The sequence below is a fragment of the Mauremys reevesii genome, linkage group 3, assembly GCF_016161935.1.
Source record: "Mauremys reevesii isolate NIE-2019 linkage group 3, ASM1616193v1, whole genome shotgun sequence".
In the NCBI taxonomy this organism is placed as follows: Eukaryota; Metazoa; Chordata; order Testudines; family Geoemydidae; genus Mauremys; species Mauremys reevesii.
The window spans coordinates 182,812,720-182,837,574 of NC_052625.1; the positions used below are offsets into that span (position 1 = coordinate 182,812,720).

The 24,855-nt window shown below is 43.3% G+C and overlaps 1 long non-coding RNA gene across 1 annotated transcript in view; it reads right to left on the reverse strand.

Annotated features, from left to right (window-relative positions):
• The window catches only part of LOC120402153, a 43,527-nt gene extending 20,990 nt beyond the window's left edge, over positions 1-22,537 (reverse strand). The window contains exons 1-2 of the long non-coding RNA XR_005597022.1: positions 22,451-22,537; positions 21,374-21,541 (exon numbers count right to left, since the gene is read on the reverse strand). This is a non-coding gene — a long non-coding RNA (uncharacterized LOC120402153). The remainder of the gene's footprint in view (positions 1-21,373; positions 21,542-22,450) is intronic.
• Between the last annotated feature and the right edge of the window lie 2,318 nt (positions 22,538-24,855).

Sequence of the window (24,855 nt, forward strand, 5' to 3'; positions counted from 1 at the left end):
AATTTTAAGCACAAAAAAAGTCAGCATTTCAAAGTTATCGTTCCCAGAGAAATTGTAACTAAGCCAGCTTGTAAATATATATTAAAGCATTGACATTAACACCATATGCATTAATATAGAATACCACATATTTGCCAGGGCCTGAGGTATAGGTACTGTGGGAATTGTATCTTGTAATTTCCTGATTTTGATGGGAGATTAAAACCTTTATGTTATTGCCCATACATTCTTTTTATTTTATATTTTTGCATTTACTGTAATTATTTTTGCTTTACTAGAGAATTATCTGCTCAGTGGAATTAATATAGAGCTTTGCCCAATCCCAAAGAGCCTTAAGAAGGAAACACCTTGAGAGGATATAACATTCTTCAGCACATGTTCACTATGCCTGAGTGGAGTTATTCACACATCAGTAGTGTGTTGTATATGGGCAGAGAGGGTTTGCAGAACAGGCATTGTGTAACCTGGATCTATTGTAATCAAAGTATTACAAGTAGCAGATCCTACTTTCTTGAGATCGGTTCCTGAAAACATTTAGTTTCAAAGTCATGATTAGCCTCTGAGACAACCAAGCTGTGGGATATTCACTGCCAAAAGAAAAGCAATCATAATTTTATCTTTACAGACTCCTCAGAAAACATTTAAAGAGGCACAATAGATACATTTTCTGCAGTTTCTATAGCTACCTCTGAAAATGGATAGGGGTTATGCAGAGAATTGAAATACTGTATATTTAATAGATTTTCCATGAAATGTGCTTAAAAGCAGCCAGCTAACAGTTCAAATGTCTACATGTGAGTAGGAAGATACTTCTAAAGAGAGAACTATCCCTGCCACAATACGGTGGTGTGGTTACATTTGGTGATATCCTAGTAAACCACTAATCTCTGTAAACTCCATTTAAAATATTCTTCTGTGCCTAGATTTTTTTAAAGTGTTTGTAAACCACTGTAATATAAAATGATATAGCAGTCCTGCATGTTGAAGAAAATGTTACAGTAGATTTTTCCCCCTAAATGAATAGAAACAAGATAGTAATTGCAAAAGAATATATGTATTTTGTGTGCAGAATAAACTCTCTCAGGATCAGCACTTTTTTATACCCTTGTAGATTTATCCAAAGCAGCCGTAAGCAACAATAAACAACCTTTAAAAGTTAAAAAAGAAAAAAAAATCAGTTCAACAAAGTGATGGATGATAAAGGGCTACAAGGTAACTAATTGTTAACTGTAACATTGAACAAGTAGTTAACGAAGATTAATCTTCAAGTCAATGTACACAGTACACAGATAACTCATTCGATTACTAATTTTTCTCTTTGTGCCAGAACAATAAGTATGCTGCACACTTCTCATTAATAAGGATGTTATTTCCTGAAGACTTATGAACTTTTGTTTGAACATCATATTTGGTACACACACAAAAAAGTCTATGAAGCACGTTATTTTAATTGGACATGAAAACAGGCTGTAGTGTTAACATAGATTAATAATTAATCTTCCTTTTTAAGATAAACCTTTTTTTATAGTGCTCTTCTAAGTGTATAGTATTTTCATTTTAAAGTCACCATTTTCTCATGTTGTAAGAGAGAGTTCAATATTTGTTAAACAATTTGTTTTTAAATGTTAAACATAGAAATCCATCTAATGTCAAATAAAATATTTTCCTCTAATGCTGGATGCTGTACTTGAAAATTGGAACAAACTGTGGATAGGAAATGTAGTATCTTCAGAGACTTTTTTCTGTCAATTCATTAAATGAGTGCACAATGTTATCTAGGATTGCTTTTACACATTTTTAAGCTGGTCAGAAAAAACAGAATCACAGAAATGTAGGACCAGAAGGATGTTGATAGGTCATCTAGTCCAGTCCTCTGCACTGAGGCAGGACTAAGTATTATCTAGACCATCCCTGACAGGTGTTTGTCTAACTTATTCTTCGAAACTTCTAATGACAGAGATTCCACAAGGTAATTTATTCCAGTGCTTAACTACCCTTACAGTTAGGAAGTTTTCCCCTAATATCTAACCTAAATCTCCCTTGCTGCAATTTAAGCCCATTATTTCTTAGCCTGTCCTCAGTAGTTAAGGAGAACAATTTATCACCCTCCACTTTTGTCACTGTACTCATGGGCAGCAGGTATCAAAGGCAGGGGAAGGCCAAACTGCCTGCATGGCCCCGCCCAACGCCACCCCCAGGCTCCCTCATGCTTCCCACTGTGCTGTGCTGCAGTTCTTCCTTCCCATGTGGCCAGGGCCCTGGGCCAGCGGCGCCCGAACCGGGGGATGGGGCAGAGTGCCATAACCCTCCCACTTTTTGGAGGTGGACAGGACTGGCTTTTTGCCAAGGAGGACCCCTGCCTCTTCCCCTCCTCTTCCACACAAGGCCCCACCCCTGGCCAGGCCAGCATGGACTTGGAGCTCGCCTGGGGAGCCTGGACAGCTGTGGGGAGCTGTGGCAGACTCTCCACCTGCCCAGGGTGTGGGGGGGTCCCCGGCCCATGTCCTCTCCCCCTGGGCTCCCCCGGCTGCCTGGGTCAGGAGGAGGGTCCACAACTCTACACGGCTCCCCACAGCTGCCCATGCAGCTCTCCCTGACCCAGCTCTGGCCCTGGGGGTGGATCTTTGAGCTGCCGCCTGGCCATGGAAAGAGCCCCGTGGGCAGCTGGGAGAAGTCACAGAACCTCCACCTGTCCCAGGTGGGTGGGGAGCCCAGGGGGTGGGGACATGGCTCGGGGGCTGCTCGGACCCCTCACACTGTGGGTAGGTAGAGGTCCACTGTGGCTCCACACAGCTGCCCGCCTGGCTCTTATCATGGCCGGCCTGTGGCTCCGAGGGCCCCTCCTCCCACCGGCTGGAGCTGGGTCAGGAAAAGATGCATGGGCAGCAGTGGGGAGCCTGGGTCCCTCCATCTGCCCTGGGCGGGGGCCTGGGACACAGGCAGGGGACTGCTTTTGCCTCCACCTTGGGCAACTTCAGGCATCTGGAGCCAGTGCTTGTGCCACCCACCCACCCAGCGCTCTGGGGCTGGGGACTTGCTGCCCACCCACCTGCCACATGGAGGGCCATGTTCAGCTGCATGCCCACCCACCTGCCGGGCACTCTGGGGCTGAGGGGGGCAGGATGCTCTGGGACTTGTGGGGGACAGGTGCTTGGGCATCCTGGGGCTGGCAGGGGGAGGGAGCCTCTGGACTCTGGTGTGGGAAGCGGGATGGAGGGGCAGGCCCTAGGCAGAAGGGGAGGGCTGGCTGGGGGCTAGCCTCCCAAAGACCATGGTTCACCCACTAACCATGACCGTACCTCAGTGGTTCACAGTTGAGGATCCCAGATTCAGGACAAACTGCTGAGAAGTAGGGCAGGCTCACCCAAAATTGCTGATTATTCTACCATTAGATATACCAAGCCAGAAACAAAAGTAAACGTCAGTCTCACCACACTGATTAACAAGAAGCCAAAAATGGAGTCTCCTTAGGCATTCCAGCACTCATTTCACCACCCAGCAGGGCTGGTTTTAGGCCTATTCCACCAATTCCCCCGAATCGGGCCCCACGCCTAAGAGGGCCCTGCGCCCAGTGAGAATCCCTTTCCTGGCTAGAGGCGCCTTTTTAATTTTTACTCACCCGGCAGCACTTCGGGTCTTCGGCAGCACTTCGATGGTGGGTACTTCACCTGCTCCGGGTCTTCGGTGGTGGGTCCTTCAGTGCTGCCGAAGACCTGGAGTGAGTGAAGGACCTGCCACCAAAGACTTGGAGCACCACTTGGTGAGTACAAGCCCCATGTGTGGGTTTTTTTTAAGTCATCCCTGCTGGGGCCCCGTCAAAACTGTTCGAATTGAGCCCTGCACTTCCTAAAACCAGCCCTGCACCCAGGGGCGGCTCCAGGCCCCAGCACGCCAAGTGCGTGCTTGGGGCGGCATGCCGCAGGGGGCGCTCTGCCGGTCGCCGGGAGGGCAGCAAGCGGCTCCGGTGGACCTCCTGCAGGCGTGTCTGTGGAGGGTACGCTGGTCCCGCGGCTTCGGTGGAGCCACGGGACCAGTGGACCCTCCGCAGGCACGCCTGCGGGAGGTCCACTGAAGCTGCGGGACCAGTGGACCGTGGGACCAGTGGACCCTCCGCAGACATGCCTGCGGGAGCTCCATCAAAGCTGTGGGACCAGCGGACCGCGGGACCAGTGGACCCTCCGCAGGCATGCCTGCGGGAGGTCCACCGAAGCCGCGGGTCCGGCGACCGGCAGAGCGCCCCCCGCGGCATGCCGCCGTGCTTGGGGAGGCGAAATATCTAGAGCTGCCCCTGCCTGCACCCAGACACTGGACGTTATGATGAGTGGTTATTGAAAACTAATTTAATCAAACAAAGGGTTCTTCTGATCTCAAGAGACCAGCCACATAACCAGATCAATATATAACTCAGCTCTTACTCAATAATCACGCTGTTGCCAATCCTTTAGTAGCTAAAATCTAAAGGTTTGTTTTTAAGAGAAAAGAAATAGAAAGTTAAAATGGTTAAGGAAATCATATGCATGCAAGTGAATGCAAGTTCTTATATCAGCTTTGAAGCAGTGATGGAATAAACTGCTAGTATGAAAAAGTCTCTCAAATGGCTTTGGGGGGGGGTTACCCAAACAGCTTGGGGTTCATCAATTCTTGTTTAGCACTTCCTTGTTAGAAATCCAGTCCCAAGAAATGAAGCTGGAAATTAAGATAAAATGGAGATGATTCAAGGGTGTCACAGGATAGGTACATCCCATCATGGGGTATATGTATGGTCAAAAGAAAGGGGAAGGCTGTACTGCAGCCGGTTAGGTCCTATGCTGGTGACCATGACTATAAAGCAGGTGACTAGTGGCTGGAGTCAATGGAGAGGACCTTTCTCACCGGGCTGCATGGCCCAATGGCTGGAGGCAATGGAGCAGACCTTCCTCACTGGGCTCCATGGCCCAGCGTCCGGAGGCAATGGAGCAGCCCTTCCTCACTGGGATGCATGGACCAATGGCCGGAGTCAATGGAATGGCCGCCCATCCTCACCAGGCTGCGTGGCCCAATGGCTGGAGGCAATGGAGCAGCCCTTCCTCACTGGGCTGCATGGCCCAATGGCCAGAGGCAATGGAGCAGCCCTTCCTCACTGGGATGCATGGACCAATGGCTGGAGTCAATGGAATGGCCGCCCATCCTCACCGGGCTGTGTGGCCCAATGGCTGGAGTCAATAAAGCTGCCCACCTTTGTGTGGCTGTATTGACCTATTGGCCCTCTGGGGAAGTGGGGCGCCATGTAGGGGTATGTGGCACCTGGGATAAGGGGATTCGGGCTCTCTCTGCTCCTCATAGTCCCAGTCTGGGTCCCAGACAGTGGTGAGGGTGCTTGCCACTGAGTCAGCAGGGATCCTCCCGAAACACGATGACCTATTTCCCAGTCCTCCAAACAGAACAATGTCTAAATCCCCTTGGCTGCTTCCTACCCCATGTTCCGCAGCAGCGGTCCATGCTTCTCCTGGGTCTCTGGGGTCCTCAGCCAGTGCAGCTCCTGATGGCTCTCTGGGTTCCACAGGCAATCTGGGGCTTGGTACACCTTGGTTCTGTGGTTGGGGCCTGTAGCAGCTCCCGGAAGAGAGTTTGCAGTCTGCCTCTTTCCCCTTCAGCAGCCTGGCCAAACTGAGCTGGGCTGCTTCATTTTATATCCTGTCTCCAGGCTGAGCATGACAGCAGTGATGGAGGGGCATAGCCTTCTCGGCCTGCAATATGAAGTTAACCTTTTCTGAGCCAGGACAGGATAGGTACACAGGGTCTTTTATAACCTCTCCCATGTAGATGGAATTTTACAGTCCCAAAGTCCACACACAAACAAAGCACAGTTTGTGGAAAGTACAGGCACAAGATGGAGTCCAGGGTCACATGAGCAAGTCACATGTCCTGACATGGCTTGCTGTCTCACGGTGGCAAGTCATTGGCCACTTGAAGGCTAAGGCATCTTCAGGAAGAGCCATCTGGGTGGAATGAGTTTCTTCTGTGGCCGATTGTCAAAATCGATTGCCTCTGATGGGCCATCAACACAAAGCTATCTGGCTTCAATGTAGATTTTACCTGGTAGATGTTACCCCAGGAACAAACCCATTTGGGATACAGATCTGTAGCCAGTATTCACAACTTCAGATACAAAAATGATAAATGCATACAAACAGAATAATTATATTTGATAGATTGTAACTTTTCCATTGATGGCATACTTTGTATAAGATTTGTTGCAGTTGTATAACACTGATAGTAACAATGGTATACATGGTCATATTTCAATCATACAGCATCACAGCTTTATAACAACTTTTTAAGTACTTGAAGACTGTTATGTGCTCCCACAGTCTTCTCTTCTCCAGACTAAACAACCCAATTTTTTCAATCTCCCCTCGTAGATCAAGTTTGTAGACCTTTAAATCATTTTTATTGCTCTTTGCTGGACTTCCTACAATCTTTCCAAACTGTGGAGCCCAGAACTGTACACAGAATTCCAGTTGAGGCTTTATCAGTGCTGAGCAGAGTAGAAGAATTACTTCTCAGTTCTTGCTTACAACACTCCTGCTAATACATCCCAGAATGGTTTGCTTTTTTTGCAACAGTATTACATTGTTGACTCATCGTTTGTGATCCACTATAACCCAGATCCTTTTCTGCAGTACTCTTTCCTTTGCAGTCACTTCCTATTGTGTATTTGTGAAACTGATTATTCCTTCCTAAGTGTAGTACTTTGCATTTGTCCTTATTGAATTTCATCCTGATTATTTCAGATCATTTCTCCAGTTTGTAAAGATAGCTTTGAATTCTAACCCTTTCCTCCAAAGTGCTTGCAACCACATCCCAGCTTGGTTTCATCTGCAAATGTTATCCGTATACTCTCTATGCCATTATCCATTATGATGACCCCAATAAGGAAACACCATTGATATTTATATTATTTTTAAAGTATCAGATCTTTCCCTCAAGAAAGACCTTTGCAACTGTAAAATCCCATTAGCAGGAGGGGTTGATTGCATCCTGCTCTCCTGTCTTTCCCTAAATGAAGATATAAATTCATTGATATAACCCAGCTCATTGGTGTTAGCAAATGCCTTTTCAATTGTTCCTTCCTGGTGAGTTGTTTTGTTGCAATATGTTTAACCAGTACTTTGCCAGCTCTCACTCAAATTATTGTGCTGTTTTCTTGTTATTAAAGAAGAATCACACATCCTCATTTTCCCCTTCTGCAAACATTTGTCCTTAAAGATGTGACATCTCTGATCTGCCTGAATTACAAGAGTCTAGAAAATACTTAATATCCTTTAGGCTTTTACTGAATGGATTTTGAGTAATTTTTTAAGACACAAAAACTATGCACAGGGTAGCATTGCTCTAGGGATGTGTGACTTGGACAATTCAATTTGTTTCTTGGTTATATGGATGCTTTCCTGCCAAGTTTAAAATCTATTCTTGGAAGCTGCCTTTCATTTAAATTTCCACTTATTGGCCCTTAACCTCTAAGTCAAGCTGAGACAGGAGCCAAACTGGAAAAAATAGTGTGAGTAAGTCATGCATATTTCAGTAAGAAGACCACACTCTGAACATGAGGCACCTATTATCTAGAGGATTAAACTGAGCTGAGAGTCAGGAGACCTGGGATCTATATCTAGCTCGGCCACTGCCCTGCTCTGTGATCATACGCGAATCACTTAAACAAAGGGTACTTTTTTCACCAGCTGCAAAATGGGAATAAATATGTTTGTCACAGTCTGCTGTAGCTCCCAATCTGGGCCCATCACAACCAGCCTACCAACACATATAACTAAGTATAACTGAAGTCCTAGTCCAGCAACTCTGACCCCAGCAGTCTGCCATCAGCACTCCAGTCTGGCTTCCACCAGCCTTGGTTACAAACAGACAGATGATCCCAACACATACCCAGTGCTCAGGGGCGGCTCTAGAGGCCAGCGGGCACACGCCTGGGGGCGGCCCTTCCCTTCCCAGGCAGCAGCAGGCTGCGGCCCCGGACCATGGCCGCGTCATGCCTGGGAGGTCCAGCGGACCCCTGGGACGACTGGACCTGCCGCAGGCAGACTGGGGGCGGCTGTCGCGCTGGCGGCTGGCCCCGCAGGCATGCGCGGCCGCGCACCGGGCAGCCGCCGCCGCCCCGGGACCGCCCGCGCGCGCGCGCGAGTCTCAGCTGAGCGAGCGCCTAGCGGATTCTCCGCCCGCTCAGTCGCGGCCGCTCTGCGCTGGCGCTCCCCGCGCCTCATGGCGCCTGCTTGCTTGGGCAGGCAGCATGGCAAACCAGTGCTGAATTTCCCCAGACCCATGTGCTCTGATATGTTCAGTCCTTTCCTGCAACAGAGGAATAATAACATCCATGTACTCCTTTAAGGAGAAAAACACAACAGTTTGCCATATGAACTAGAGCTGGTGTTCATTTTAGTACAAACACAACACTGTTGGTTTAGATTAATAGAAGAAAAAGTTTATTAACAGAGGAAGATTGGATTTTAAGTGAATTCAAGAATAAGAGAGAAAGTAAGAAATGGTTACCAGGCAATAAAGGTGAAAACATGCATCTAAAAGCCAAACTTAATCTAGCAGGTTTTGGTTCAAGGCTTTGTTCAAGATGGCCACAGCCTTCCAGCAAGATGGTGATTGATCATCGCCTCAGTCCGGATCTCTCCCAGAGGCCCAAAATGCTAGTGCCTTTATCTCCTTAGGTAAAAGAGATAACTTGGGATTCTCTGCCCCCTTCTTTTACAGTCCACTGAATCTTTTGAAGTGAATTCTTCTGAAGAATACCCCTCAAAGTAAAGTTTAGTCAAGTTGTGAGAAAAGTGACAGAGTCTGGTGATGAAGGAAGCTCCGTGCTCTTTCTTCCCCTCACTTGCGTTTTCTCAAATGCACATTTTTCTGTTTCTTGCCATCTCCTCCCACTGCTGTCTTGCTGATCTTGTTTACTACTTAGATGTAAATTGAGGTGAACATACATTCCACCCATGAAAGCTTATGCTCCAATACTTCTGTTAGTCTATAAGGTGCCACCAGACTCTGTCACTTTTTACATTTCTTTGTTTAGGATAGATCTACTTAACAACTTTTGCGTAGGCAGGTCTGTCTGGTTTTAACATGTGCTAATAAAATACAGGGTGAAATTCTAACTTCATATATAATGTTGCTATATACATTTCATCATGATATTAATAACTCACTGGTCAATAGTTTTCATATGATACCTCAAAAGGCATATTCTGTACAAAGATTATTACAATAATGTGTAGGATGTGAGTACAGGGGTGCTTTGGGTCACAATGTTTAATTAACTTTCTGAGGTCCATAAGGCATTCCCACAATCTTATTCAATGTTTCATATTCACAGGAATATTTTTAGGACTGTTTCTGTGGTTCCAAGCAGCCAGAAAGGAAGGGCATCCACAGTACATTCACTCAGCATGAGGGGATCCCTCATTGGCACAAAGCTGGTGCAGCTGGCTTCTGTCACCTCAACCTCATGCTGAGCATGTGCTGGGGGCATGGCCAGAGCACTGCTGCACTCTAGCAGTATGACATGCTGGCCCCCTGGGACTATATTCAATCAGCATCCTTTAGATAAGATATGAGGCTGCTCTAAACCACACCAAGGACCAGGCAGGTTTCTAAACAGGCCCAGGATCAGGGAACTGCAAACAATTCCTTTTCAGCAACTTCCCTGCCCATCACCCTCCTAACTGCACCAAGCACATACTGAGTGCAGCTAAGGACCTGATACAAAGTATTGTCTGTTATTTCTTTGATTCAAAATTCCCTATCACACCTCCTAATTTCCTCCTAACCTTTTACCTGCCACAGTTAAAGCTCTTTTCTATCAGTTTTGCTAGCTGGCTTTCCATTTTCTGAAAGATGCCAATTTACTTGAAAAACTTCTATCACCCATGCTAGTTTATTTCTTCCTTCCATTCCTTTTTTGTTTAGTGGTTTGCATGCCCTCTAGGACTCTATTACAATAGGTTTAAGAAGCCTCCATGTTGAAGGGAAGGACTTTAATCTCCTTATTTTTGACTTTAGAAACTTTTCAGAGAAATGTCCTCATTTTTAAAAGTCATCCCTTTTAAACCTTAATGTCACTTTTCTGCCTTTTGATACCTTTCCTCCCCTGAGAATGTTCAACTTAATTATATTGTGGTCATTATTAGTAAGAGGCTCAGCTACAGTTATTTCTTTATCCATCATCTTCTGTGAAGTACTTAAGGCTAAGTCAAAAATAGCCTCTCCTTTCGTCTGCTAAAGAACAATGTGTTCCAAGAAGTAGTTGTTTAAAAGTGTTAAGAAATTGTTTCTCCTAACCTTGCTTTATTTGATCAGTTTGTGCGTGTGTAGTTGAAGTCACCCATTATTACTATTATTCTATTAGATTTTGTTCTCTTTTATCTATCTCAACATTTTGTACTCCTCCTGATCAGGAAGTTAGTAGCATAATTCTATTAGTATGTTTTATCAGGTTGCATTCTGTGGCCTGGATAGTTTAGGTATAATGCTACTCCTCCACCTCAATGACCCACTTTTTCTTTTCTGTATATTTTATAGCCAGGTTACAATATTTCATTGATAATTGTCATTGTATCATGTTTCAGTAATGCCTCTATAGCACAGTCCTCTTCCATTGTCAGTTTTTCTAGCTTGCCTATTTTTCTTTTAAGATTCTCTCATTGGTACGTACACCAAATATATGCTGCACTAAATGTTGGCTCCGATTGCTTAATCCCTTCATTCCTTTGGCATTGACAAACTGGAATATTCACTTCCTGCTTTGGAAACAAGAGCGTATGCTGTATATCCCAATCAATCATTTTCCAAATGGAATTAATCAATGTCAGAAACTCTTGCAGGTCTCCACTGGATGTTTTGGTCCAAGACAGCAGCACTGAAGAATTGAGTAGAGCATGCATTAGTTTGGAGTATGCTACTTTTTGACTCACTAGTCTTGGAAAAGGATATCTGTTCCTAATTGGTCTTTTCCACATGTAGCAGAAGTTCAACATTTATAACAGGGGTGGCCAAACTGTGGCTCGCGAGCCACATGTAGCTCTTTTACCATTAAAGTGTGACTCATGGAGCCCCAGCCCCCCCACGATGGGAGAAACTCGGGACCTCTGCCTTGCAGCTGGGTGGTGGAGTAGGAGCTTCTGCCCAGTAGGGAGCAGAGTTTGGGGGCTTCTGCCCAGCGGGGTGCACCCACCAGGGCTGGGGGCTTCAGCAGGAGTGGGGCTGAAGCCCCAATCCCCGGCTCCTGGCAGGTGTGCACTAGCTCTCAAACTTCTGAAGATTGTCATACGTGGCTCGGAAGGCTAGTAAGTTTGGCCATCCTTGATTTATAAGCAGATGTCCTCCATATAAATCCCCCCAATTTTCCAAATATCAATGTGAATTTCTAATGATCTCTGTGTAAATCTTACATTCCTTCAGGAGGAATGGAGTTATTTCCATAAGAGAAATCAAATACAGCAGATGACTTGCGGACAGACTCAAAACACGTCCTAGAATGTTCAAAAAAGCAAAGGCTCAAACCCCAATGTATAAGTCCAAGTATTATTATAGTCAGAATCCTAAAAACTAGCTGATCATAGATGCACAGTTTCTGATTCTCTTTTTTTTCCTCTGCTGATTGCACATTTATTTCCATTCATTTTCTTTTCTTTTTTAAATTGCAAACTATTATCACCTCTTGAATTTAGTGTTCTCATTTCCCTTTACAATTATTGCTTCATTCTGGTGTCTGGCTTATTTTCCTCATTCCTTTTTACCTTCTGTGAATGTAGTGCCAATTATTGTTTGTAGGTTTTTAACCATCCTAACAAAGCTTTCCATTCATCTTCTTTTATTGTTCTTGCTCAGCAGCACCTGCTACTTTTTATGACAGTGTAGTGTTCTGAAGGGTGATAAATGTATCGCATTGGAAGCTGAAGTCCTCTGTTTACCTACAACACAGACTTTGCACAGTACAAACTATGTCAATGTGCCTCAACTGCACAGGAGGGACCACTGCTAAGATATGCAGTCCATGATCTCTCTTTTAAGACTTCCCACAAGGATTTTCAGTGCTCGTTTGTGATCTGGACACCTGTCCACTGTGAGGTATAAATGACCAATTTATTTTATATAGGTTTCAGCTTGTAGTCCCTAACTATCATGACTAGATTCATACTAGCAACCCAGCAGTGGATGTTTCCTGCATCCAGTTACCAGTTGGACTCAAATCATTCCGTACATTGATGGATTTTATATTTTTGAAAAAAAAACAAGGAGTCCGGTGGCACCTTAAAGACTAACAGATTTATTTGGGCATAAGCTTTCATGGGTAAAAAAACTCACTTCTTTAGATGCATGGAGTGAAAATTACAGATGCAGCCATTATATAATGGCACATGAAGAGAAGAGAGTTAACTCCATGCATCTGAAGAAGTGAGTTTTTTTAACCCACGAAAGCTTATGCCCAAATAAATCTGTTAGTCTTTAAGGTGCCGCCTGAATCCTTGGTTGTTTTTTTTTGTGGATACACAGCTACTCCTGATACTTTATATTTTTGAACATCCAAGAGAATAAGGACACCTGATATGCACAAGAACATAAAAATGGGTATACTGCATCAGACCAAAGGTCCATCTACCCCAGTATCCTGTCTTCAGACAGTGGCTAATTCAAGATGCTTCAGAGGGAATGCACAGAACAAGGTAATGAATGTGTGATCCATCCTCTATCATCCACTCCTCGTTTCTGGCAGTCAAAGGCTAGGCACACCCGGACCATCACTGACCATCTTGGCTAATACTCATTGATGGACCTATCCTCCATGAACTTATCTAATTCTTTTTTGAACCCAGTTATAGTTTTGGCCTTCACAACATCCCTGGCTAGGAGTACCAAAGGTTCATTTTGTGTTGTCTGAACATTTAGTTGACTTTTTGTTTACTTGATTTTGTTTGTTTTAAAACCTGCTGCTTATTAATTTCATTGGGTGATCCCTGCTTCTTGTGTTATGTGAAGGAGTAAATAATACTTCTTTACTCACTTTCTCCACTATCTCCTCTTTCTCCACTATCATATCTGCTACTAGTTGTCTCTTTCCCATGATCAAAAGTCCCAGTCTTTTTACTCTCTCCTCATCTGAATACTGCTCCATACCCCTAATCATTTTTGTCAATCTTCTCTGTACCTTTTCCAATTCTAATATATATTTTTTAATTGAGGTGACCAGAACTGAACACAGTATTCAAGGTGCAGGCATACTATAGCTTTATATAGTGGCATTATGATATCTACTGTCTTATTATCTATCTCTTTCCTAATGGTTCCTAACATTTTGTTAGCTTTTGTTACTGGTGTTGCACATTAAGTGGATATTTTCAGAGAATTATCCACAGTGCCTCCAAGATCTCTTTCTTGAGAGGTAACAGCTAATTTAGATCCCATTATGTTGTACGTCTAGTTGGGATTATGTTTTCCAATGTGCATTACTTTGCATTTATCAACATTGAATTTCATCTGCCATTTTGTTGCCCAGTCACCTAGTTTTGTGAGATCCCTTTGTAACTCTTTGAAGTGTGCTTTGGACTTAACTATCTTAAGAAGTTTTGTATCATCTGCAAATTTTGCCACCTCACTGTTTACCCCTTTTTTCAGATCATTTATGAATATGTTGAACTGCTCTGGTCCCAGTGTAGATCCCTGGGGGACACTACTATTTACCTCTCTGCATTCTGAAAAGAGACCATTTGTTCCTACTCTTTATTTCCTGTCTTTTAACCAGTTAGCGATCCGTGCGAGGACCTTCTCTCTTATCCCATGACAGCTTACTATGCTTAAGATTCTTTGGTGAGAGACCTTGTCAAAGGCTTTCTAAAAGTCCAAATACACTAGATCCACTGGATCACCCTTGTCCACATGTTTGTTGGCCCACTCAAAGAATTATAAGATTGGTGAGGCATGATTTCCTTTTCAAATGCCATGTTGACTCTTCCCCAGTTATGTTCATCTATATTTCTGATAATTCTGTTCTTTACTATAGTTTCAACCAATTAGCCTGGTAGTGAAATTAGGTTTACTGGCCTGTAATTGACAGGATTGTCTCTGGAGCCTTTAAAAAAATGGTGTTACATTAGCTATCCTCACCTGGTACAGAAGCTGATTTAAGTGATCAGTTATATACCACAGTTAGTAGTTCTGCTATTTCATATGCGAGTTCCTTCAGAACTCTTGGGTGAATACCATCTGGTCCTGGTGATATATTTCTGTTCAATTTATCAATTTGTTCCAGCACCTTCTCCACTAACACTTCAATCTGGAACAGTTCCTCAGATTTGTCATGCAAAAATAATGGCTCAGGTGTGGAAATCTCCTTCACATGCTCTGTAGTGAGGACTAATGCAAAGAATTAATTTAACTTCTCTGCAATGGCCTTATCTTCCTTGAGTGTTCCTTTAGCACCTTGATCATCCAGTGGCCCCACTGATTGGTAGGCTTCCTGCTTCTGATGTACTTTAAAAAGTTTTTGTTGTTAGTTTTTGAGTCTCTCTCTAGTTGCTCTTCAAAACATTTTTTTTGCCTGCCTAATTATATTTTTATATGTGACTTGCCAGAGCTTATGCTCCTTTCTCTTTTCCTCTGCATTCATCTATTTTCCTCTTATTTCCAATTTTTAAAGGATGCCTTTTGCCTCTAACCTCTTCTTTTATTTGTTGTTTAGCCATGGTGGCACTTTTTTGGTCCTCACAATATTTTTTTAATTTGAGGCATATATTTAATTTGAGTCTCTAGTATGGTGTTTTTTAAAAGTTTCCATGCAGGTTGCCGGCATTTCACTTTTGTAACTGTACCTTTTCATTTCTAGTAAACTAGCTTGCTCATTTTGGTATAACAAATCCCAACCAAAGTTCAGATACAGACTCAGCTTTCACCAAACTTCATAGATGTTTGAATCAGAGGGATTTTAAAATATGTGAACAAAGAAATCAAAGCCACTGAAATGTTTAGCTGTCATAGTTTCCTCAAACAGCTAGAAAGTGTCAATGAGCATCACTTTGTATCTCACATATCTGAAATTTGGATGAAGGTGAATGGTGCAAGTCTTAATGTTAGCACCATACCATCAAGTCTCAATGATTTAACCAACAGATTTATTTTTAAATGAACAAGTACTTACAATTTCTTCTCAGAGAAGACCTGATCATAGACGCCTAGCTAGCCTCTTGTTATTCCAAAGTACAGTTCACACCAGTACAAAGGAGTTGCCAGCAGTTTTATCAATTCAACAATAGTTCCAATTTATTGGAACTATAAAGAATGACAAGAATGGTAAAAGAACAGCAGCCAGCGGTAAATTGATGGAAGGTTGTGATAGAATGTACCCCTGTTTCCACACCCTACACACTATTGTAATAATTTTTGTACAAGGCATGTCTTGTAAGGTATTATTTGAAAATTTGCTGGTCAGTATCATCCTGAGAAAATATGTGTAGCAACATTGTACGTAGCGTTATAAGCTTTCTCTGTATGGTGTTATTACCACATGTTCCAACCCCCACCCCCACCCCCCAGCCCTGGCAAACATGTCTGTCCTAAACAAAGGAAAGTGTGCTCTGCTTAATTTTCATTTAAGCAGTAAACAGGGTCATCAAGCAGGAAGGGAAACAAAGAAAGTTCAAACATGTGCCTTGAGGTGTATGTCCCTCCTTTTTATAGTTTCAGTTCCTCTCCTGAAAAACATTTCCAGCTGTGAACTAGGAGACAAAGAATCTGTGTGGAAGGATGTTCCCTGATACTGTCCAGGAGAAGGCAAGGCAGTACAGGACATACATTTCTGGGGGAAAAGCTGGGCCAGGGGGTGTATGGGGATCACCCTGCAGTTAGGGTGACCACCTTTTCAAAAGGCAAAAGAGGAAAACATGCAGGAGCCCCACCAACTCCCGTGGCCCTGCCCCTCCTCCTCCTCCTTTTCCCTGAAGCCCCACCCCCTCTCCTCTTCTTCCCCCTGAGGCCTCGCCCCCGGCCAAGCCAGAAGTCACAGACGGTCCATGATAAGAACCATCTAGACAGACCAGGCCACCGTGGGGAGCCCTGGACCCTTCACCTTCTCTGAGCAGGGGCCTGGGATGCCCAAGAGCAGCCCCCGGCCCATGTCCCTGCCCCTGGGGCACACCAACCAGATGGAGCGGGGGGGAACCTCACGGTGAAGGGGGGTCTGAGGCTCACTTCAGCCTTCCCTCCCTTCCCAGGAAGAGGCTGGCACTGCCCCTGAGCCTTGCACAGGCACAGAGCAGCGCCAAAGGGAATCCATGACAAATGCTGTCCCAGAGTTATTCAGCCCGGGACCAGGACTTGAACTCTGCATTTCGGGCCTCTCCTGCCTAATTTGGGATGGGTGGTCACCCAACCTGCAGGATAACCAAAGCTGGTGAGAGCCAGAGTGTAACCTAAGTGTGGCTGGCAGGCTGCAGCTACACGCAGACACTCAGGGTGTGGCTTGCATGCTGAAACACTGCTTTTGAGTGATGCAGGTGGGTGCTACTTCAGCAAGGCATTGTAAGGCACCCAAGGTTGCAGGGCAGGGTTGAGACAGCTGCTCATTAGTTTGGATTGTACCCTGAAATGTCACAAAGGTTTTAGTTCAAAGCAGGGGGGTTTAAACAGACTAGTGCTTGTTGGCTCAATCATTTTGATGCAAGGTTTAAATTAACAGAAATATTGAAGCATAAGCTTTCGTGGGTGAATACAAAACGTCTGACGAAGTGGGTATTCACCTACGAAAGCTTATATTCCAATACTTTTGTTAGTCTATAAGGTGTCACAGGACTCTGTCACTTTTTACAGATCCAGACTAACACGGCTACCCCTACGATACATGACAAGGTTTAAATTGTTTCTGTCTGTAGCCAAAGCCAAGATAGATCCAGTATTATACAAAGTGGGTACACAAGTTAGTCTTGTGTGGCAGACACATGTTGATCACCAGGAGGAGTTACAATACCTTCCCTGGATTAATCTGCTGATATTATAGAAGTTTCAGATCTGGAATGCGTGGACGAGACGCCCAAGTCAGAACCTTTCCATTCAAGAGTCATCTCAATTATCAATATCAGAAGCTGATATAGAGTCAGCTTATGTTTCCCCCACCAATAACTGATTTGTGATGTCCATTTCTTATGTACATATATGCTGATGAAAAATTCACTTCCAGTAAACCACAAACCAGGTGTTACTTAGCAAGTGTAAACCTCTTGAATGTTTCAATTTATAGTAACTTGCAGCAGCACCCATCTCAAGAACCAATAGTCCTTGGGTAAAAAATAATTTGAAGCAGTCAATCTAGATTTTTTTTTTAGATCATTTCTACTAGGAAGGAGAAAAATTATATTAAAGTGGTATTCTGTGTTGATTTGCACAGAATGAATAATCCACTTTATAAAACATGGGGATTGGAGCAAAGATAGTAAATGTGCAATTTCTGTACAGATCAAGAAGATTTTAATTGTTTTCCTGAAACCGGTATGTACTTTGAATTATGTGAGGTTCTAAACTAAATAGATGAGGATTTTTTGGAGGGGAGGACACTTGAAGGAAGGTCAGATGTCCCTCTCTTCACGTTCCTCCTCCTGAATGAATGAAAAAGGATAAGGATTGTTATCCCTTTACTGAGGAGAACCAGGAAAAGGCTTGTGTATTTTTTCAACCTTGAGTTTTTTGGTGGCACGAACTAGTATATATGAAGTGATTTTTTTTGTACTGCCCCCTTCTAATTGCTAAGGAGTCTACCTATCTCCAGATGCATCTGCCATTTCTGAGGCAGGGTTCAAGATGCAACATGTTACAGGAAAGCACACACTATGCTCTGTGATGGAGATTTTCCTTGTTCTCTCTATTAGTTGTTTCCCTTACTCTAAAATAAGACTAAGGTCAAAAGGGGGTCCATTATTTGTGTATGAAAAAATCTAAGCAGCTTCCCAAAACACACTCGTATTGTGAAATACCATTCTTTTAGGGGGGAAATGGTTTGAACCATAAGGTCCACAAGCTTTGCCCATTCCTAAATCAGTCCATCATCATAGACTCACCGTTTGTATTTCAAAAAGCACAAATATATACAGCAGAAGTACTTAAAATCCCTGGTAAAATACATACAGTACTTTTTCTGGGGTAAATTGTATGTGTCTTTGAATCTTGAATGATTTCTTTATAAAAAAAATTACGGTAACAAACATAAAAACTATATGTGGGACAGAAATTCCAGAATCCAAAGTTATTAAGGACACTTCGTACATTCACTCTCCTGAAGTGGTCACCGTTAAAATTCAGCATTTGATAACTTTTACTACAGTTATCCTCTGTATGTAGAATAGGTGATATCTGTGGTAATATTGGCAAATAGTGACTTTTTCTCCTTTTTTACTGCAAAAAAATGCCAGTTTACCTTTTCCTAATTCCACACCCTGTCCCTGACAATCAAAGGCTCAAACGCTTGCCCACTCTCTCCTTTTTTTCATCCAAGTACTAATTCAATCAAGGAACAGAAAACAACATGCAAAGTAAGGTGACCAGTCATAAAATGGTGATAACAAATACACGTGGTGAATGCAATTAATCCATACACTGAATTTTGTTCATTTAATTTAAAATAACATTTTCTAAAATTCAAAATCTGTTCATTAATAGAAAAAAAGATAAAATTAATCAAACAAATGTGTGCACATCTCTACAAAATATCTAATTAACACCCTCTTTGAAGCTTCTGGAGCTTAAAGTCATTTAAAGGAAATATAGTCCATTTGTTAACAAAACTTGATTAGGAACATAGTGAATAACCTTGATATTTTAGCCATCCTTGCCCAGTAAATACATGACCTTAGTTCTGCCCTTGCTCAAGGCACTGAGACCATTAGGAGTCCTCCTTACTCATTAACTGCTGCTGTGGAAGTAATATGAAAGTGCTGCTGGAAGTAATATAAGTCAAAGTTTTAGTCCCTTATGTTTTATTCTGATTAATTTATGAAAAACTAAAAAAGAAGTGGTGTAACAGATGTGATTGAACTGGAGATAGACTTACAGAGAAAACCATATTTATAAAAAAACTTTAAAGCATGACAAGCTATAGTACTGTGGTTCTTAACCACTGGCACTGAACTTGTATAGTACTGGTACTCCAAGGACTTGTGATCTGTACTCAGTGAGTATGTCTACACTGCGGTAAAAGACCTGTGGCATGGCCTGGCTGGCCCTGGTCAACCTATGGTACCGAGTCTCAGGGCTTGCTCGGGTCAGCTATAAAACTACAGCGTAGACATTTGAGCTCAGGCTGCAGCCTGGGCTCTGAGACCCCGCAATTGGGGGAGGGTCTCAGGGCTCTGGTCCAAGACTGAATATATACACTGCCACCTTACAGCCCCGCAGCCCAAGTCTCGCAAGTCCAAGTCAGCTGACCCAGGCTCTGAGACTCATGCTATGGGGGTTTTATCACAGTGTAGACATACCTAGTGAGACCTACCACTTAAACAGATATATTACTCATAGCAGATACATCAACAACCACATTTCCATCCATGACCCAAGAAGACAGAATCACTTTTCTGGGACAAGACAGATACCAAAACCCAGAACAAAAACTCCAATTCAGCAAGGTACTTAAGCACATGCATAAGAGTAGTCACAATAAAAGAGGATCAAAGTTTTTTGGACAAATAGTTTATTTGCTGAAAAACGCAGCTTCAGTCAACCCGTAACTGTTCATAAATTCGATACAAATTCTCCTAATAATTTTAGCAAAATGGCCATAGAGCCCCCTTATAACCTTTAGCCCAGTGACCTAGGATGTGACAGATCCAGGTTTAAATTCCCACTCTGGATCTGGGACTTGAACTGCAGTCTCACACGTGAGTGCCCTGAGCATTAGGCTACAGGCTTTTCTGAGGCGGGTCTCTCTGCTATTGAAACTGTTCCATTTTATATAAAATACTTGCATAGCCAAGAGGTCAGAGTGAGACTGACTCTAAAGTCTGATTGTTTGGGCACATATCTGTGGAGTTCAAGTCCCTAACCCAGTAACTTTAATTAATTATACAAAGTCAAACCACCTTACCTCAGAGTAGCCACTAGCTTAGTGGTTAGGCCACTCACCTGCAAATGGGGAAGACCTGCTCAAGAATGGGGATTTGAACCTGGGTCTCCTATATTCCAGGTGAGTATCTAAAGGATATTGGGGGGAGCACCACCACCAACTAAGGCTGTTTTGTTAATTTGGCCCTTTGAAAATGCCCAGAAACAAAATATTTTGTACAATCTGAAATGAATTTTTTCGATTTGCCAAAAAATCCAAAATATTTCAGATTCAGTTCAGATCAAATCAGTTTAATTTCTCAGTTTCCAAAAAAATCAGTTATTCTCCCAGCTCTAGTCCCACTCAGGACAATGGGAATACCGACATGCTTAAATGTTATACACAATCTCAAGTAACTTGTTGAATCAGCACACAAATATATAAGAATTGAAGATGAAGTGTTCCCACTCAAGGTTGCTCAGCTGTGGAATGAGCTGCCAAAGGAGATTTGATTACTCCAAAATCTGACAGCTTTTAGAATGTGCTGTTACACCAGTTTTGATAAAGCTTTCGCACCATAGCTGGAATCAAAAAGTAGAGATGGGATCAGAGAGGGGGTAAATTATTTTAGAATCCAGGAAAATAGAGGAGCAAAATACTCCTCTGAATTCACAATCGATCTCATCATGCAGCCCCAAATTATTACACATCAATATTACAGAGATGAGCACTCTAGAAAACTGTAAGATAGGTAGATACTGTACAGAATTAGTAACTCTTTCCTTGAGCGTTTAAGCTGTTGATATTTTTGCAGAGGCTCAAGGTCAAATTCACCCTGAAGTACTCCAGAGATATAATGGGTGCATGGTGTTCAGCAAACAGGTCTATACAATGCTTATTATAGCAAGATGAGTAAGGCTAGTAAAACACAGAGATTAAAATGTTATGACATACAGCTCATAATTACAGTGAAAACTTTGCTCTAATTGTGTTATAGCTAAGACAGCAATCCATCAAGGCTAGAAATTATTGTTTCAAATTTATTTTCTATCTTAGTTTGTAGAAAACCAAAGAGATAATTGCTCCATGCTGCCCAGATAAATTTGTGTTTACATTTGTACTTAGGATATGGCTCTTATTGCTGTAGGTCTGCATTAGTAATTTCATCCACACTACAAATAATACAATACATGGGAGCAGCACTGAGTTGGAAGCAAACTCTCTAAGAAAAACACTTTCTGGGCCTTTCACCTGCATGCATACTCAAGGGCATTTAAACAATTGGTGTTGTGCTGGACTCACCATGTCTGTCTTGTGGCAGCCATATATACTGCTAACTGGGATGTACCAAGACTCCCCTCTAAATGCTGATCACAACCTCTCCTGCTTGTCCCTGTGTGTGTCTCTCTCCCTCCTGTAGCAGTTATCTGAGCACAGCACAGCCATGTGTGGCAGCCAGCAGGGAGAAGCCTGGAAAAAGAAGAAGGAATATGAGATCTGAAACAGCGTGGGGAGTGTGAGGGAGGTGAGAATAGGGTAAATAGGGGCCTTGGAAGATGGGAGAAGAGGAGAATGCTGTCTTTAGTGCCAAAAAGTTAGAAGGCATTCAGTAAAAAGAGCTCCTGCTTCTTCCCAAGGGCTTAGTTTGTTACAGCATATGAGTGTCTGCTGGCTGCTCATTTGCAGCAGATTAAGCAACCCATGAGGAATGGCATCAGGCCAGGAAAATAAAAGAAAGCTATCAATGAAGTACACAATGAATATGATTTAAGTCCCCAGGAGCCCTGAAGATTAGAGGAAACATGGAGAGCAATGGTATTTAAGCAGACATTTTTACTGCATCTAAAGCCATGGGAGCAAAAAGGTGTGGTGAATAAAGGGTTGCCTTAGTAATAAGTACAGTAGGTGCTCAAGCAGCTGAAATAGCAAACTGAAACATATTTTCTGTGGAAGGTAATTGAGGCAATCTAGACAACTAGATGCACATTAGTCTCTGGAGGCAAAAGGAACTATATGAGTGCTAAATGGTTTACTGCCAAATATAGAAGTCTGGAGAAATGTTTGATACTTGTGTCAGAGTCATAAGATTTAAAAAGATCAATCTTGCAGTGGTGTGATCATGAAAATCTCTTTGATCACATGGTCTATAGCATGAACAGCAAAAAGATAAGGGAGGATCACAGTTAACCCTGGAAGATACAGTTAAAATCTATCAGGCTAATGCACTAACAGAAAATCATATGAGAACCTCTGAATAAAGTCTTGGCCAGTAACTGGAACAATAATACTTAACAGGGGCATCATCTCAGTGTAATCAACAAATAAATATATACAGCAAAATACACACAAAAAAACTATAGAAATTATATATGCACACACAGAGAGCTAGATCTTCAGGGTTTGAAAACAACTCAGTTCCTTCATACATTGAGCTAAAGAAAAACTCCCTTAGTTAAATTGCAGTGGTAGGTGTTGTGTATTTGGTTGTCATGGTTTCTGTTGCTATGGCAACTGAGTTAGAGTATTATGGTCTGTAAATAAAATGGTGGTTTTGTTAGCTGTCTGCTCTCTGGCCTCAAGTGATTTCTTCCTAAACTGGCTGCCCCCAAGGATATAACAAGTGGCGACGAGGGTGAGACTCCGGTGCTGCTCCAGTAACAGAAGGAAGTAGAAGTCAAGGTAAAGAACAAACAAACAAAAAAGCTGCTTCTTTGCACTGACTGTGAAAGTGAAACTAAAATCATGGCTACTCTGACCAGGCCTCTGGAGCCTTTTGATGAGAATACAGAGCAGTGGCATGTGTATACTGAGCGTTTTGAGCTTTTTTGTATTGCAAATGACATTACAGAAGCAAAGAAGGTGCCAATATTCTTAAGTGTTGTAGGAGCTAAAACCTACTCCCTGCTACACAGCTTACTACACCCTGTTAAGCCAGCAACTAAACCTTACAGTGACATTGTGGAAATCCTGGGGTCCCATTTTTCCCCAAAACCACTGGTAATTGCTGAAAGATATAGGTTCCACAAAAGAGACCAAAAGGAAGATGAAACAGTTGTACAATTTGTAGCCATTCTAAAAAAGCTAGCAGAACACTGTGAATTTAAAGAAATGTTACATGATGCCCTGCGTGACAGGTTAGTGTGTGGCCTGTACAGTGAAGCTATACGGAAGCGCCTACTGACAGAGGCTCAGCTTACCTTACAGAAAGCTGTTGATATTGCTGTCTCCATGGAACTGGCTACAAGGGAGGCACAATACATCGGTGCACCCCCTAGGGTGCAAAAAGTGTCACAAGAACCGACCCACAAAACTGTGCAGAGTCAAGAATGTTACCGCTGTGGTAAGCCAGGACACCAGGCATCAGAATGCTGGTGTAAGGACCTGGTATGTCGACACTGTGGCAAAAAGGGACACATTGAGTGTGCCTGTAAACAAAAGAAAAAGAGGCCTGTGGTCTGGCCGACAAAAAGAGGAACCTTGCATACTCTAGAGCAGACCCAGGATGATCAAGGAGACACCTCATCACAAGAGGAAGTGCCACTGCATGTTTTGTCTTTGGCAGTGGGCTCACATGAATACTGGGTAACCCCCTTATTGGAGGGCAAACCTATACGCATGGAACTGGACACCGGTGCAGCTGTCTCGCTGGTCTCTGAGACTGTGTATAAAGAAAAGCTACAGCATCTTCCACTTAAGGCAACAAAACTGTTCTGAAGACGATATCGGAGAAGCTGTGCCCATGGTCGGCACTATTGATGTTAAGGTGGAGCTCAATGGACAGGCGCTAGATTGCCACTGTTTGTGGTGAGTGGTAACTACCCTGCCTTATTGGGTTGGTTTTGGATTGGTAAGATTCGACTGAAATGGGCATAAGTGCACCGTTTGACTAAAGAATAAACCTGTCTAACCCTATACTAAGGAAACATGCTGCTGTTTTTGGAGATGATTTGGGAAGTATGAAGGGAATCACTGTGACATTGAACATTAAACCTGGCAGTCCACCAAAATATCTGAAAGCCCGAACTGTGCCATATGCCATCAGGCCAAAGGTTGAAGCAGACCTGGAGCGCCTGGTCACCAATGGAGTCCTAATACCAGTTACCCATAGCTCATGGGCCACTCCTATCGTTCCAATAGTGAAGAAAGATGGCTCTCTCCGGATTTGCGGTGAGTCACTGTCAACCCAGTGTTGTGTGCAGAGCAATACCCGCTTCCCCGCATCGATGACCTCTTCGCAGGCCTGGCTGGGGGACAAAAGTTCAGTAAGATTGATCTGAGTCAAGCATATTTACAGATGCACGTCGATGAAAAGTCCCAAGAGCTGTTGACTATTGTGACTCATAAGGGGCTTTATCGATACTGTCGCCTACCCTTCGGAATAACATCGGCTCCCGCCCTGTTCCAGAGAGCTATGGACCAGATCTTGTGTGGCTTGTCAGGAGTTCAGTGCTATCTGGATGACATCCTGGTCACTGGAAGAAATGAAGAGGGTCACTTAAAGAATTTAGAGGCTACCCTACAAAGATTGGAAGAGTATGGCCTACGAGTTCGCAAAGACAAGTGTGAATTCTTCAAGCCCTCCGTTGAATATTTGGGACACATCATCGATTCTGCAGGTCTTCATAAGGCCCCTGCAAAAGTTAAAGCTATTGTGGAGGCTCCCCCACCACGAAATGTAAGCCAGCTGCACTCGTTTCTAGGACTACTGAACTATTATGGAAAGTTCATCTCACAGTTAGCCACACTGCTAAAACCACTTCATGAGCTCCTTGGGCAGAACAAGG